The 15349-nt window shown below is 42.8% G+C and overlaps 2 protein-coding genes across 2 annotated transcripts in view; both read right to left on the bottom strand.

The window, feature by feature from the left end:
• LOC113427841 (C-type lectin lectoxin-Phi1) overlaps window positions 1-15349 on the bottom strand; it is a 370378-nt gene that overhangs the window by 259607 nt on the left and 95422 nt on the right. The window lies entirely within an intron of this gene.
• LOC148130274 (snaclec coagulation factor IX/factor X-binding protein subunit A-like) overlaps window positions 14486-15349 on the bottom strand; it is a 19474-nt gene continuing 18610 nt past the window's right edge. Inside the window, exon 7 of the mRNA XM_087969140.1 lies at window positions 14486-14661. The gene's annotated coding sequence lies outside the window, so the exon portion shown is untranslated. The remainder of the gene's footprint in view (window positions 14662-15349) is intronic.

The following is a 15349-nucleotide window of genomic DNA, read 5'->3' as shown; positions in this document are numbered from 1 at the left end:
AGGAAGAGGTTCTTTTGGCTTCGTATTTCAATTTTTAGAAATGGAGATGCTGAACTATGAGAAACAACAAGAAATGCCTGTAGAACAAGAAGGGCAGGACAAAGAAGAAGCCATCTTCAATGACCAAGTATTTCTATGTGGGGAAAAGAAAGGAAAGGGGGGAAAGAGAGTGAAAAATTTAAGATTTGAAAAAACAACCCCCAAAAAGAATAGTTTGAAAAGTAATTACAATATTAGGAAGAAACAGAAGAGAGGATTACAGAAGAGAGAATCAGAATTAGAGAGAGAAGAGGACAAAAAGGGAAGGGAGAAGAAGAGGGGGAAGAGGGAAAGGAAGAGAAATTATAAAGGACAGAAACAGGACATAGAGAAACAGGGAAACAAAGATTAAGGGTATAAGCCTATTCAGAAGACACAGAGATAATGGGTGAAAATTTAATTGAAGGGATTCTGCAAGGGTACATAAGGTAGTATTGTTATATTAGAAATAGAAATGAACTTTGAAAATATGAAACAAGTGCAATTAAAATGATAGATAAAATACTCGTTGTAATGTAATGGAATGTTTAATAAATAAATGAAATAAAGAGAATGAGAGAATGGAATGAGGAAAGGAGGGGAACATTTTAATTATCATTAATGTGTTATAAAAATTTAAGTGAAGGGGAATATGAAAAAATTATGCAAATATTATAAGTGTTCCTAGAAGTATGATATCCTATTGAAAAGAAATGTTAAAAATGTTAAAGATTATAACTAACATTAATGATAGAGCTGAATTGGAATAGAATAAGTATCTTATTTATTATTGTTATATATATACTTTTTCTTTAAGAACGTAGTATGCATTTTAAGAATGTACCAAGCAGAATTCGACTGGAAGTTATGTGTTATACTGAATGTTATAATTGTAAAGACATAAATTGAAGTTTAAATAAGAGTTGAAGGGATAAAAATTAAAAGATGTAAAGGTGTCATACTCCAATCAGTAACTATAGGGGAAAATTTTGTTTAATGAGAAAAGAAAATATGAAATTGAAACAGGACAGACAAAAGTATAAATACAATGATTAGAAAGATATTGAAACTTAGAAAAAGATTATATATATATATATGAATTTAGAAAGGAATGAGATAATTAAAAGTAAGATTGAGAAAACTAAGGGAAGGGAAAAATTATTGAGAAAATGTTAAAATAGTAATGATATGGAATAGAACACAAAGATGAATATGAAATTGAATTTGTGTCTGTATGGAGAAGTGACAGCTTGGGACCATGCTCTTCTCAAAAAAAAAAAGAAAGAAATTTTACTTGTATTATGTTTTGTGAAAACCCAAATAAAATTTTTATATATATAAAAAAGAGGAGACCCTGATTTGATCTCGCCTTCTCTGTAATTTCATCTGTTTTCCAAATGGCCATTGTCTCTTCCTGACCAAGCCTGGTCCAGCATGGCCGACATGAGACATTTCAGTAGTGCAGGCCACGTGTGGTATCAGCGAGTCAAGGGAGCATTTTGTCCCTCCTGCCTGCCATTAGCACTTCCTCCCTTATGTGGGAAGAGGCAGAAGGTGTCCATGTCAGTCCCAGAATCCTCTGTCACACCGTTGATGACTGCAGGGTTCCATGTGGGAATTAGGTGAAACAATCAAGGTCAGAGAGTAAAGCCCCCACTCCCTTCTAGCACTGATGATGTTACCTAGTTCTTCAAGAAACCAATCAAGCTCAGAGAGCACCAAGGACTCCATAGTCCTTGTCCTTGTCTTCCTCTACCTCCTCCACCTCCTCCTTCTCCTCCGCAAACTCCACTCCCTTCTAGCACTGATGATGTTCCCTAGTTAGGTCATGAAATGATTGTAAGTAAACTACAAAACTCAAAGAGTGCCAAGGACCCCATTGTCCTCCTCCTCCTCCTCCTCCTCCTCCTCCTCCTCCTCCTCCTCCTCCTCCTCCTCCTCCTCCTCCTCCTCCTCCTCTTCTTCTTCTTCTTCTTCTTCTTCTTCTTCTTCTTCTTCTTCTTCTTCTTCTTCTTCTTCTTCTTCTTCTTCTTCTTCTTCTTCTTCTTCTTCTTCTTCTTCTTCTTCTTCTTCTTCTTCTTCTTCCTCCCCCTCCCTTTCCTCCCCCTTCTCCTTCTTCCTCCTTCTCCCCTCTCCCTCCTCCTCTTCTTCTTTCTCCTCCTCCTCCTCCTCCTCCTTCTCCTCCTCCTCCTCCTCCTCCTCCTCCTCCTCCTCCTCCTCCTCCTCCTCCTCCTCTCTCTGCAAACCCCAGTCCCTTCTCGCACTGATGGCATTCCCTAGTTGGGTCATGCAACATCTGCAAGAAAACCACCAAGCTCAGAGACCATCAAGGACCCCTTATTTCAACTCTGAGCTACAAATATTGAATAGTTGTGACACAAGGACTACCTGTACCTGTGATTAAGCTGTTTTTGGAAACTGTGCCCACCTGTGTTCAGCTTGGCCTTTTCCTTACCTCTGCTCTCATCCAATTCACATTGAGGTTGAAGAACCCATAGCAGTATCCTTTGAGCTGCCTCCATCCTCTAGGGCATGCAGGGGTTTCGTCACCTGTTACCAGAGAAGAAAAAGTGGGATCTGGGCTGAAAGCAAAGTGGGCTGATGAAGAAGCAAAAGAGTGAAGGAAACTCACTCAGACCATGTTCAGGGTGGGGTTACCCACATCCCCAGGATTAGCTTATGGTAGCTCACTCGGAGGCTGTGAAGAGCCACACTCAAATCACAAGGGCAGAATGATAGAATAATTACAGAAGCGTAATAGCAAAACAGAGTGACAGAATAACACGAGGGCAGAATAACAGAACAACAACAGAATAATGGAGCGACAGAATAACACAAGGACAGAATGGTGGAATAATAGAATAACAATGACAGAATAACAAGATAATAACAATTACAGAATGATGGAATGATAGAATAACACAAATGACAATAACAGAGGAGGAGGAGGAGGATAACACAATGACAGAATAACAGACTGATAGAATAACACAATGATAGAATAATAGAAGAAGGAGAAGAAGAAGAAGAAGAAGAAGAAGAAGAAGAAGAAGAAGAAGAAGAAGAAGAAGAAGAAGAAGTAGAAGAAGAAACTGTGGATGTATTGACAACAGAGTGACTGTGGATGTATAACAACAGAATAAAGGGCAGAATAAGGGAGTGATAGGGATGGTAGAATAACAGAATGACAGAATAATACAGAATAATACAATGACAGAAAACAGATAGTCCTTGACTTATGACCATGACTGAGCCTAAATTCTCCATTGCTAAGCGAGGCACTTGTTAAAGTAAGTTTTGCCCTATGTTACGATCTTTCTTGCAATCTGTTAAGTTAGTAACCCTGTTGTTAAGTGAATCTGGCTTCCACACTGACGAATTCTGCCAGAATTCGGGGAGGTGGGCAGAAGGACCTACCTAGTGGAAGAGAGACAGCCAGCAGAAAGCCACCTAAGAAGAGACGGAAAGTTGAGAGCGCCTCCATCTGCAGGAAGCAAAAGAGAAAGAGAAAATGAATTTTAGGAGGAGAAATGATATTTTCAGCCACACCTCTGAATAAACCAATTACAGGCCAATTTAACAGCGTCACAGAGTTGGGAGGGACCTTGGAGGTCCTCTAGTCTGACCCCCTGCTCAAGCAGGAGACCCTACACCCTTTGTAGATGTTTGCTTCGACTTAAACGGGAACGGCTGCTGGACTCTCCTGTGAGAGCCGTATCCGAGTAGATCGACTGACATCTCCATTTGAATTACAATAATTTACAGGTAGTCCTCAACTTATGGCCATAACAGAGACACCAATTTCAGTCACTAAGGGGTGCAGTTGGTAAGCAAGCCATTGTATGACCGGATCTGATTTTACAGCCATTTTTACTGTTATCGTTAAGCAAACCTGGCTTCCTCGGTGGACTTTGCTTGTTGAAAGCCAGATAAGAAGGCCACAGATTGTGATAATGTGACTGCAAGACATTGGGCTAGTCGTAAATGTGAGCCAGGTTGCTCTGAATTGCACTCATGTGCCTGGAGGAGGGGGGGAGTAGTTCAATGGTCATAACTTCAATGCAATTTTTCTGAGGCCATTGTTTCAAAGCATCATTAAGTGAACGGTTGTAAGTTAAGGACTACTGACATTGTCGCATTGGAAACTGTTACCACCCTTCAGGTGCTTAATAGTGGGGCACTTGCCAAATAAACCCTGGGTGTCAGCTCAATTGATTCATTCCACTTGAAACCTGGATGTTTGGTGAATATTCTATCGTTGATGTAACCGAAGGAAATGGGTGAACACCAGTGGTGGGATTCAGCCGATTCGCACCGGTTCAAAAGAACTGGTTGTTAACTTTCTGAGCAGTTTGGTGAACTGGTGGCTGTAAGAAATCATTAGGGCAGAAAACTGGGTGTTAAATTATTTGAATCCCACCACTGGTGAACACGGTTTATTTCCTCTTTCCATTTTATTTGGGGGTCACCCAGGGGAGGTGGCACTAACCCCACCACTACCCATTTCTAAGTAGTAAGTCCCTGGTGGGCAGACAAACCAGTAGAAGTGAATAGCTTGGGGTTGAAGTGTGGGGTCCTTGGCACCCTCTGAGGTGGGGGGTGGGTTTCTGCCAGACATTTCATGACCCAACTAGATAACATCATCCATGCTGGGAGGGAGGCAGGTTGCAGAAAGGGGAAGGACAATTGTGGGGTCCTGGGTCTTCTCTGAGCTTGGTTGTTTTTCTTGGAGATGTCAAAGATCTCAGCAAGCCAACCTGGGCAGGTGGCTGAAGGACACCCAATCTCTGCTTCTTTTAGCAAGGTGATGTGAACAAGGGAAGAGAATTTGCTCCCCCAAAGATAGATAACTTGGAAAGTCACTCACTTGTTCCTCCGCTTGATGGTCTCTGGTTGACTCCTCTGAAGTGACACCACCTCTCTTCTGCTGCTGCTGCTAACCCTTCTGGGACCTATATAACCTGGCTGGCCAGAGAGGAACGTGTCCTATTGCAACTTTCAAAAACTAGGTGGAATCTCGGACGTTATGTTCACTTGAAATTACTCTGGGAACTTGTGGGCGAGCGGAGTCCTGTCTGAGAAAACTAATAAGTAAGGAATTGATTAGGGAGGGAGGGTGGAATAGACGGCTGGCGCCTTTGTTCTTCCTGGCTTTTGAAGGACTTGTTTTTATTCATTTAATTTATTTTGTCAAGGATGTGTTAGATAACAGATATAAGTATAAACATGATTATCAATACATGAAATGGATACGAATAAAAGGGGACGTTAGGGGAGGGATGGTAGGCACCGGTGTGCTTATGCATGCCCCCTTATAGACCTCTTAGGAACGGGGTGAGGTCCACAGTAGACAATCTAAGGTTAAAGGGTTTGGGGGTTTGGGGAAGAGACCACAGAGTCAGGTGGTGCATTCCAGGCATTGGCCACTCTGTTGCTGAGGTCGTATTTCCTGCAATCAAGTTTGGAGCAGTTTACCTTGAGTTTGCATCTATTGTGTGCTCTTGTATTGTTGTGGTTGAAGCTGAAGTAGTCATTGATGGGTAGGACATTGCAAAATATAATTTTATGTACTATGCTTAGGTCGGACCGAAGGTGGAGTAGTTCTATGTTGACTAAGCCTAAAATTGTCCCTAAGAATCTTCTTGAGGAGAAAGTTTCACCCACAACTGGGTAACAGAAATGGTGGAATGATGCAAGTTGCCCAGAATCACTTTTTGGACTGGTTCAATTCACCCGTCACCTAACTGGCATTCCTGCCTAATGGTTAACTACATGCAGATTGAACTAGCTCCCTGATTGTTTCTCATTCCGGGGCGTGATTCTCGCCTGAAGGGGGGAAGCCTGTCAGTTTGGAAGCCATTTTTCTTTGAGGCTTCTGGGCTGCCACATTCAGTGCCTGGGAATTTGGGAGGGGGATTTCAAGGAGCGATGGAAGAATAGCCACAACAACATTCTTTTCTCAGAGAGTCAAGGACATGTTACCCTGCACCCGGAGGGGAGTGCCTGGGGATAGTCTTCAGTTGGAACTAAGTAACGATTGGACCATGTGATGAACTATTTAGGGTGCAGGGGTTGGATTTTGGATTCTCTTTGGGCTAGGGAAAACCCAGAAATCTCAGATTCGAGTTTTCCTCAGATATGCCATAGATAGATAGATAGATAGATAGATAGATAGATAGATAGATAGATAGATAGATAGATAGATAGATAGATAGATAGATAGATAGATAGATAGATATGCAGGGATAGTTAGAAAGATAGATAGATAGATAGAGTGAGATGATAGATAGATAGATAGATAGATAGATAGAAGTATAGATATAGATAGATAGATAGATAGATAGATAGATAGATAGATAGATAGATAGATAGATAGATATAAAAAGTGAAATACCCCTCACGCATCATCACAAAATCTCCAGAACCATAAAGCCTACAAACTTGAAATTTGGCCCATATCTTCCTCTTGACTTCTAGGTGCTCACTAAGAAAGGATTTTTCCAAATGACCATCAGAGCATTTAGTGTATTTCCAATATTATTATTATTAACACGCTCTGATGCTAAGGAGTTCGACTCCCCCTCCCCACCTGAAAAAAAGAAATCTCTTCCAGATGCAAAACACAAGCAGAGGAGTTTCAATTTCAGTTTCACAGCCCTGAGCAGCTTTAGTACAGGACAGTTGAGCTAAGCCACGCCCAGGCTCCTTGCTGCCTCCTTCTTGCTCACACAGCAAATACTGCTTCCGTTTCTAAACAGCCCTCAACTGTCTCACACACTGACAGGACGCTAGCCAGATGAATACCCATGGATGCTGGTAGGCAGAGGCAGAATTTTCTCCCCTTATTTTTCTCCCCAAAAACTAAGCCCAGCCACATAGTTTCGTAGAGAAACGCAAACTATCGAGTTAGTCTCTAATAAAATGGATCTTTGGGAAGATGACAGTCTTGAGTCTTTTAATTTGGAGGTTGTTACTTTGGAATGCTGACAGCAGGACTAAAACTCACCATCTCCTGGTGTCTAGCCTGGTGCCTTGACCAACAGACCAAACTGGCTCTATATGGGTGGCGTATTCTTTTAATAAAGAAGTGAGAGTAAAATAAAGATGGGCGGCCTATTTAATAAATGCATCGAGATGGGTGCCATATACATTTAATAATTAAATAAAAATAAAATAAACGGGGAAACACCCATTCTGTTACCCAGTTGTGGGTGAAAACCTTCTCTTCAAGAATACTGCTAGGAACACGTCCTTCAAAAGCCAGCAGGAACCAAGGCGCCGGCCGTCTATTCCACCCACCCTGTCTAGTCAATTCTTTACTTATCAGTTTCTCAGATCGGACTCCGCTCGCCCACAAGTTCCCAGAGTAATTTCAGGTGAACGTAACATCTGAGATTCCACGTAGTTTTGGAAACTTGCAATAGGACACTTTCCTCTCTGACCAGCCAGGTTATTTAGGTCCCAGGAAGTGGAAGAAAAGCGTGACTTTCAGAGGAGTCCACCAGAGACCATCAAGCAGGGTAACAAGCGAGTGGTTTTCCAACTTTGGTCTTTGGGGGAGCAAATTCTCTTCCTTTGTTCACCTCTCCTGGCTACGAGAAGCAGAGATTGGGTGTCCTTCAGCCACTTGCCCAGGATGGCTTGCTGAGGTCCTCGATACTCCATTTAAGTGTTTTCCCTACTATTAGCAATAGCCCTTAGATTTATATACCGCTTTACAGTGCTTTTCAGCCCTCTCCAAGCTGTCTACAGAGCCAGCCTCTTGTCCCCAACAATCTGGGTCCTCATTTTACCCACCTGCGAAGGATGGAAGGCTGAGTTGACCTTGAGCCGGGCAGGATTGAACTCCTGGCAATGTGCAGAGTTATTCTGCAATACTGCATTCTAACCACTGCACCACCACAGCCCCTAGTGGGTGTAGTTTCTGAGCATGTCATAAGCCTAATTTTGGAACACCCTGCTTAGCAGGCAGGGATACCGGTTGTCCTCAACTTACGACCACCATTAAGGCCCCAATATGCCTTGCTCGGTCAGACAATTGTTAAGTAAACGTTGCTCCATTTTACGTCCTTTTTTTGCTATAGTGGTTAATTGAATCACTGCACTTGTTAAGTTAGCAACTTAACTTGTCCCAGCTTGGTTATTTACGAAAGAAAAACCATATGTAGAGAAAGGTATACTTTTAGTAAAGCCAAGTAGTTACAGTGTAAGCAAAGCTGGATCGGAATATTCACGTGCAAACAGGGGTGGGATTCAAATTTTTTAACAATATTTAACAATATTTTTAATGTTTTAACCGGTTCTGTGAGTGTGGCTAGGTGGACGTGGCCATGTGACTGGGTGGGCGTCTTTCCCCCCTTTTGCCTCCTGGGTCTCAGGCAAGCCTCCTGGGGGGGAACGTTTTGCTCCCAGAAGGCTTCCCTGGGGCCCAAGGAGGCAAAAGAGCATGGCAGGGGCACTGAGCACCTCCCAATGCTCCATTTTTGGGCCTCCTGGGCCCCAGGCAATTCTCCTGGGCGGGGGTTGCTCCCAGGAAGCTTCCCTGGGGCCCAAGAAAGCAAAAAACGGAGCACAGGGGGGGGCAGCATCTCCCCACATACCCCTTTTTGCCTTCCTGGGCCTCAGGGAAGCCTCCTGGGCGAAGCAGTAAGACAGCAAAGTGGAATCCGGGAGACAGCTGATCATCGGAACAGCTGATCGTTGGGAAGGGGAACAAAAGAAATACCTAAGCAGTCAGCGATGTCGCGCATGCGTTATAAGGACTGACTGGGCAGGGAGGGGATAGGCGGCCGACGAGGGGCGGGGCCAGCCAGGGGTACGATTTGCTGGTTCACTGAACTGTGCAGAATCATTAACAACCGGTTCTATAGAACCGGTCCAAACCGGTAGAATCCCACCCCTGGCTGTTTTGGTAACCGCTTTTAAGGTTTGGCTGTTCTTGGCGGTTGGGTTTTGCATTCCATTCTCACACTCGTGTCCTTGGATCCACCGGTCTGTTCCGGATTGGCATCTCTGGTTCCTCTCAACCCTCCCCCCCCCACATTCCCATTCTCCCCCCCCTCCTGTGTTTTACGGCAGGATGCCAGCCAAGCGAAGTAGGCTGAAGGATTCACAATGGTAGACCTGACATTCTGCCTCATTCAGGAAAAGAAAATGGCTGAAGAAGAGAGAAAAGAAGAGAGAGAGTTAGGGCTTGGGATCGTTTCAATGGAGTTCATTGAGATATTCATTGTAGGATTTACAGGCACCACGCTTTGCACTTTGCCTAATTTGCACTTGTACTTTTGTTTTTGTTATTTTTTTACCTAGGTGTAAAACTTTGCTTTTCTCCACATTAAATTGCATTTTGTTGGATAGGGCCCCGTGTTCAAATCTGTCAATATCTTTTTGGATCCTGAGCTTGTGTTCTGGGGTGTTGGCTATTCCTGCCAACTTAGTGTCATCTGCAAAATTGATGCGTTCTCCTTCTATTCCCTCATCTAAATCATTTATGAAGATATTGAAGAGCCCTGGGCCTAAGACGGAACCTTGTGGTATCCCACTGTTTACTTCCCTCCATGTAGACTTAGACCCATTAAGGACTACTCATTGAGTACGGTTTGTCAATCAGTTACAAATCCACCTGGTGGTGATGCTGTCTATTTTTCTAGCTTGTCACGCACTAGCTAGGATTGTGTTCCAATCCTTCGCAACTATAAGGGATGCAGACTTCAACTCCCAGAATTCCCCAGCAGGCTTGCTTTAAGATGGGTGGACTTCAACTCCCAGAATAGAAGAGAGTCTTTGTAGCTCCGGGTTGAACTGTGGGAGCCTTGGTGGTCTCAGCACATGGCTGCATTCTTGCAGATGTTTCATGACCCAACTAGGGAACATCATCAGTGTTGGAAGGGAGGAGGCAGAGGTGGTATTCAGCCAGTTCTGACTGGTTCTGGAGAACTGGTAGCAAAAATTTTGAGTAGTTCGGAGAACCGGCAAATGCCATTTCTGACTGCCCCCACCCCCCATTCTCCACCTCCCAAGTCCCAGCTGGTTGGCTGGGTCTCCTTTGGTTGCCCTGCCCAGGAGAACGGAGCTGGAAGGCAGGTTAGTTGGGTGGGCAGGGAAGGGGATTTTGCAGTAACCTTCCCCTGCCATGCCCACCAAGCCACGCTCACTAAGCCATGCTCACAGAACTGGTAGTAATTTTTTTTGAATCCCACCACTGGAGGAGGGGGTCAACTCGGTTTGTATCTCAATCAAGAAATTACCAACTCAGACCAACAATCAAACAGCAAACCAGGGCCTAATCAAGGAACCGCAGAAATCACTCCTATCAACATTGGTAGGGCAGCTACTAGTACAGGGGTATCAAAGCCAATTTAATTGAGGTCCGCATCAGGGTTTTATTTGATCACGGGGGTGGGCTGGGGTGGGCAGGGTCATCTTGGTGTCATTCATGTCAGGGATGCCAGTGGTGGCCTGAGTACTCAGCCAGCGAAAAGGGGCTCCCAAGCTCCGTTTGCTGCTGCTACAGCCTCCTGCAACCCTGTGCCAGGGAAAACGAAACGTTATTTCTGCCGGCACAGGCACTGCGGGCCGGTCTTTCTCCCCATTTCCAGGGTGGCTCTGCAGGGCAGATCTAAGCACCCTGTGGCCCAAATCCGGCCTGCCGGGCCTTGAGTTTGACACCCCTGTACTAGTATATAAACAGAAAGCTGCTCCCTCCCCTTCTAACACTGATGATGTTACATACTTGGGTCATGAAACATCTGCAAGAAAATAACCAAGCCCAGAGAGCATCAAGGAGCCCATAGTTTTCTTCCTCCTCTTCCTCCTCCTCCTCCCTGCAAACGTTCCCAACCTACATGAAAGTAGCTTTTGAACCAGTGGATGAAAGGGAAATGTTTGCAATCGTCATCTTAAGCAAATTGGCCTATTAAGATTTTTTTTTAAGATTTTTTTTTTTCCTTATCAGACTCCTGGTCTGGAGTATTAAATGCCAATGGAAGGGGAATCGAACCAAGATGGTTATATATTTGGCTTCTATAAGAATAGCCAGATCGGACCAAGTACAGGAAACCCTCAACTTACAACAGTTTGTTTATTTGCAAAACAAAATCAGGGTTGGTTACAGAGTATTTACTCTTGGTTCAGTAACCCTTTGAAGTGACGAGAGCATCAAGGACCCCTGAGTTCTTCCTCTGTTCTCAGGACCACGAAGACCCCCCATCATGGACCAAGAACAGGGGAGGGGTCCAGCAGAACTTAAGGATTCAATGACCCCTCTTAATAGGGGTCTACAACAACTCACCGATTTCTAGTTTAATGAAGAGAAGGGCTAGGGGCAGCATGATAGCAGCCTTCCAATATCTCAGGGGCTGCCCCAAAGAAGAGGGGGTCAAGCTATTCTCCAAAGCATCTGAAGGCAGGACAAGAAGAAACGGATGGAAACTAATCAAGGAGAGAAGCAACATAGAACTAAGGAGAAATTTCGTGACAGTGAGGACAATTAACCAGTGGAACTGCTTGCCACCAGAAGTTGTAACTTCAAGCGTAAACTGCTCCAAACTCAACGTAAACTGCTCCAAACTCAATTGCAGAAAATATGACTTCAGCAACAGAGTGGTCAATGCCTGGAATGCACCACCTGATTCTGTGGTCTCTTCCCCAAACTCCAAACACTTTGTCCTAGAAGGCCTCAAGGTCCCTTCCAACCTGTTATTCCTCTATCTAACTTTCCTCAAGAGGTCTGTGGGCAGACACAGCACAAGGCTAGCAAGACTGCAGAAACGACTCAGCAACGTGTCTACTGTCCCTGTTTTATTTATTTATTTATTTTTATTTGTCAATTGCTTAGAAGATAATAGGTATAAGTAAAAACATAGTTATGAATACATCTATACATATAAGAAAAATACAAAAAAAATAAAAGAAACAATAGGACAGGGACGGTAGGCACGTTGGTGCGCTTATGCACGCCCTCTACAGGCCTCTTAGGAAAGGGGTGAGGTCAATAGTAGACAGTCTAAGGTTAAAGTTTTTGGGGTTTAGGGAAAAAAAACCACAGAGTCAGGTAGAGGATTCCAGACATTGACCACTCTCTATTGGTGAAGTCGTATTTCCTGCAATCAAGTTTGGTGTGGTTAACCTTGAGTTTGTATCTATTGTTTGCTCTTGTGTTGTTATGGATGAATCTGAAGTATTCATTGACAGGTAGGACATTGCAATGTATGATTTTATATACTATACTTAGATCGGACCGAAGACGATGTAATTCAAGGTTTTCTAGTTCTAGAATTTCAAGTCTGGTGGCATAAGGTATTCTACAACGAGTAGAGGAGCGGAGAACTCTTCTTGTGAAATATTTCTGGACTTTATCAACTGTGTTAATATCAGATATGTAATGTGGGTTCCAGACTGATGAGCTGTATTTGAGTATTGGTCTAGCAAATGTTTTGTATGCTCTAGTTATTAGTGTGATATTACCGGAGAAAAAGCTACGTAGGATTAGGTTAACAACTCTTAATGCCTTTTTGGCTATGTAGTTGCAGTGGGCTCTAGCACTTAGATCATTTGAGATGAGTATTCCAAGGTCCTTTACAGAGCTTGGGTCATCAACAAGATCTTGACTATTCAGCTTATATTTTATTTCCTGATTTTTTTTGCCAATATGTAAGACAGAGCATTTATTTGTGGAGATTTGAAGTTGCCATTTGTTTGACCATTCTGATACATAGTCAAGGTCTTTTTGAAGGGTAGCAGTATTGTCTGTGGTGTTGAATAGCTTTACATCATCAGCGAAGAGAATGCAGTTGCTCTTGATATGATCACAGAGGTCATTTATGTAGAGTATGAAGAGAGTTGGTTCTAGAACACTGCCTTGGGGGACACCACTGTTGACAGGTAGAGAATTTGATAGGACACTCCCAATTTTGACCATTTGTTGTCTGTTTGACAGGAATGCTTCTATCCAGTTATGCAGGTGTCCAGAGATACCGTAAGATTTTAGTTTTAGGAGTAGTTTGTCGTGTACCACTGAATCAAAGGCTTTACAGAAGTCTATGTAGATTGTGTCTATTGCTTTGCCCTGATCGAGTTGTGTAGTCCATATGTTTTTGCAGTGTAAGAGTTGCAGATTACATGATAGTTTTTTCCTAAAACCAAATTGTTTATTAGAGAGTAAGTTTTTTGTTTCTAAGTGGACCATGATGGTTTGGTTAATAATTGATTCCATGACTTTACAGTTGACGCAGCATAAGGAGATTGGTCTGTAATTTTCAACTAGGCTGGGGTCTCCCTTTTTGAAGATGGGGATGACCGTGGCTTGTGACTATAGTTTTGGCAAGTAGCTGGTCCTGAAAGATTTTTCAAAGATTATGCTTAGAGGTTCGGCTATGGCAGTGGATAGCTTTTTTAAGAAGTAGGCACATATTCCATCCGGTCCAATAGATAGAGATGGTTTTAGATTGCGTAGTGCTTTTTCAACATTGTCTTCTGTAAAATCAATATGTATTAGATCATTGTAGTTGTCTGTGGTTCGACTAGGAAATACTGGGCATGATCCATTGCTGTTCACAAATACTGAGCCAAAGAATGTGTTAAAGAGGTTGGCTTTAATGGTGTCATCGTTGCAGTCTTTACCATTAGGTCCTATCAGGGGTGGGATGGACCTTGAGTCTTTTAGTTTGTTGTTTACAAAATTGTAAAAAGTGCGGGTGGAATTGGTGCATAGAAGGTTTTCCTCTTGTTTAATGTGGTAATTGATGCATTCAGTCTTTATCTGGTGGCATAAATTTTTGTATCGGCTTTTGAAGTTGGCAACATGACCAGATTTGTCCCTGTCCTAATGTCCCCTTTTATTCGTACCCATTTCATGTACTCATAATCATGTTCCTAATTATATCTGTGTCAGAGTATATTCATGAACTGGAATAGAGCTTGGCAACAAGGTCAGCCAATGAATAGGCATAGCAACTAAGTCAGCCAATGAGGACTGTTTGGAAACTGAAACTAGAAGTAGCCTAGGCGTGGCACTATATTAAGCTCTGCAGCTCTGAAGCTATTTGAGCTATGAGTCTGTCTGTTGAAAATGAAATTGCTTCTGTCCTCTGCTTGCCTGCTGAACTAAAGTGAAACTGGTGTCTGTTTCTGAGCTCCTGAGTTGCTACTGAAGTTACTTGCAACTGCATGTTTCTGTCTGAGTTTGCTCCATGTTGGAGAAATCTACAACTGGTTTGTAAAATCTACTTATTATGTTTATAAAGATGTTAAATGAAGCATCAGCCACCTGCGTTTATTTTTCTGGCGCTGAATTAACGCTGCAAAAACTCTGAACAATCTCTTATCTAATACATGCTCGACAAATAAATAAAATAAAATAAATAAATAGAACAAGAGTTACACTAATATCGAAGAAATCGCAGGACAGAAGCATTAAGGGAAGGGTGCCAAAGGAAAGACAAAAAGGAAACGTGAACGACCGCAATGAAAATATTTTATTTAATTATTTTAAAACATCCAATTGAATGGTTGAATTGTCCCGCAGTGAGACCTCCATGATTTGAGGAACGTCAAGAAGAGATCAGCGACGTTGATACTTCAGCTCATACTTGCAAAGATAGGCAAACCTTCGGTCGCAGTCCGTTTCTTTCCAGTATTTGTATTCTGAAAGGCACAGAAAAAAGGGGGGGGGTCTTACAGACCTTGATGTTCTAGTTCGACCTTCGCACCCCAAGTTTCGGGGTTGAGGGTCTTCAGCCACAACTTTAGAATGTCCCCTCCTGCAATCAGCCACACCGCCCGGTTCTCACCACAATGAGGCATGACACCTGCGTGAAAGTTGTTTTCTGAATCACGTGAGGGGAAGGGGGATTTGGGGCATCTTCAGCTTAGGCAAATTGGCCTACTAAGATTGCTTATGTAGTGTGTGTTGTTTGTGTAGTGTACATTGTATGTTGGAGGTGGTGACCCTTTGCGAGCTATATGCAACGAAAGTTCATTTTAATGTATGCTTATTAATGTAGTCTTCATTCTTTATTCCATTCTATTCTGTTCTGTTCTATTCCTATATTCTATTCTATTCTAATATTCTATTCTGTCCTGTCCTGTCCTGTTCTGTTCAGTTCTATTCTTTCCCTGTTGTTATTCTATTCAATTCTATCCCATTTTCTGTTCTGTCAACTCATAAAATATTCCTATGCCTGGAATCCAACACAGTTCTGTTCTATTCTATTCTATTCTATTCTATTCTATTCTATTCTATTCTATTCTATTCTATTCTATTCTATTCTATTCCATTCCATTCCATTCCATTCCATTCCATTCCATTCTTTCCTTATTCTATTCTATTCTA

This window comes from Notechis scutatus, chromosome 6 (genome assembly GCF_049901735.1).
Source record: "Notechis scutatus isolate UNSWTSFEM ecotype Mainland chromosome 6, rNotScu1.2, whole genome shotgun sequence".
Classification (NCBI taxonomy): Eukaryota; Metazoa; Chordata; class Lepidosauria; order Squamata; family Elapidae; genus Notechis; species Notechis scutatus.
The sequence above is the reverse complement of the archived record's forward strand: the minus strand, read 5'-3'. Positions and strand labels throughout refer to the sequence as shown.